The sequence below is a fragment of the Thamnophis elegans genome, chromosome 14 (assembly GCF_009769535.1).
Source record: "Thamnophis elegans isolate rThaEle1 chromosome 14, rThaEle1.pri, whole genome shotgun sequence".
Lineage (NCBI taxonomy): Eukaryota > Metazoa > Chordata > Lepidosauria > Squamata > Colubridae > Thamnophis > Thamnophis elegans.
In genome coordinates, this window is record NC_045554.1 from 14,148,729 (window position 1) to 14,150,608 (window position 1,880).

At 42.0% G+C, this 1,880-nt stretch overlaps 1 non-coding gene across 1 annotated transcript; it reads left to right on the forward strand.

The window, feature by feature from the left end:
• The first annotated feature begins 743 nt into the window (after window positions 1-743).
• LOC116518189 lies at window positions 744-850 on the forward strand. The gene has a single exon (XR_004256514.1). It is a non-coding gene; the product is annotated as a U6 spliceosomal RNA (small nuclear RNA).
• Window positions 851-1,880: the final 1,030 nt, after the last annotated feature.

Genomic DNA, 1,880 nt, shown 5'->3' on the forward strand with positions numbered 1-1,880 from the left:
TCCCTGCCTCCCTCCTCCCCTTCCTTCCTTCCTTCCTTCCTTCTTTTCTCTGTCCTTTCTTCCCCCCTCTGCTGCCTTCCTCCCCTCCCTCCCCTCCCTCTCCTTCCTTCCCTCCCTCTGTTTCTTCCCTCCCTCCACTTCCTTCATTTCTTCCCTCTCTCTCCTTGCTTCCTTCCTTCCTCCCTCCTTCCCTACCTCCCTCTTCTCTCCTCCCCTCCCTTCAGAGCATTATCACTTTTGAAGCCTCAAAATGTAGGGTTATCCTAAGAAACATTTAACCCAATCAGAAGATAATGATTTTGCCATTCCCTCTCAAAATTTCAAAACCAAAAGTCCCAAGCCACCAAAATACATTAAAGTCTTGTTCACCATTGTTTCCTTCTGGTGGGGGAGAGGGGGGAGACTTTGAACAAAGCTGTTGCGATTTCTCGTATCAGTAGCCGTCACATCAATTATTACTTTTGCCTTACTTCTATTTGCAAATTTAGCTTTATTATATGTAAGAAAGCAAAAGGTATTGTAGGAAAAGAAAAAGAAATTTAAGCAATCGGAAAGAAATGTAGACAAGCAAAAAAAAAATTGTGAACAGTGAAGCTATTCAAGAATTGAGTTGGGACTACTTACTTTTCTAACTTTTGAAGCCTTTTTCCTAACTGACTTTTGAGTTGCTGTGAGGCTCAATGGGATGCAGTGGCTCAGTGGCTCAGACGCTGAGCTTGTCGATCAGAAAGTTTGGCAATTTGGTGCTCGCTTTGGTAGTACATATACTAAAATTGGAATGATACAGGGAAGATTATCATGGCCCTTGCGCAAGGATGACATGCAAATTCGTGGAGCGTTCTATATGTTTAGAATTGTATGTCTCCGCAATAAACTACTGAAAAATAATTCAGACTAAAAAAAAAGAAGAAAGTTTGGCAGTTTTGTGGTTTGAATCCCTGGTGCCATGTAACAGAGTGAGCTCCCATTACTTGGCCCAGTTTCTGCCAATCTAGCAGTTCGAAAGCATATAAAATTAAAGTAAAAAAATAGGGACTACCTTTGGTGGGAAGGTAACAGCGTTCCATGCACCTTGGGCATTGAGTCATGCCGGCCACATGACCACGGAGATGTCTTCGGACAGTGCTGGCTCTTCAGCTTTGAAATGGAGATAAGCACTGCCCCCTAGAGTCAGGAACAACTACCACATGTGTGTGAGAGGAACCTTTACCTTTACTTTAAGGATTAATGAGAGAGTAGTAAGAAAACTCTGAACTGGTTCATAAATTACAATAAGTCATACGGTTTTGTTTGATTTTGGAATATTGTATTGTATTGTACAATATGCCACTAGAAATTCTATGTTGATGATTTTAAGGAGATAAGATAAACGTTCAGCCAATTCTGGTTCATTCATTAATATATGATTAAGCAGCTTATGTCTTAGCAGCATGTCTGAATCCTGTGTGTGTGTGTGTGTGTGTGTGTGTGTGTGTGTGTGTGTGAGAGAGAGAGAGAGAGAGAGAGAGAGAGAGAGAGAGAGAGAGAGAGAGAGAGAGAGAGAGAGAGAGAGAATATGAGAATATGAGAATATTTTAGAGAAAGGTAGGATATAAATAGAGTAGATACACCAGGCTGCAGTTTCTTGTGCGTTCTCCATCTTTGATGGATGTCTGAATGAAAATGCAGGGATAAGCAGTCAGGTCAACCTCCAGATGCCTTCAGTGACAACTCATAGCCACCAACCATTTGCTGAGATTGAGAGTTGAAGACCAGGGGAGACATGATAGCAGAGTTCCAATATTTGGGTGGCTGTCCCAGAGAGGAAGGGCCCAGACTATTTTCCAAAGTACTTGAAGGCCAGACAAGGAATAATGGATGGAAATTGATCAAGGAGAGAT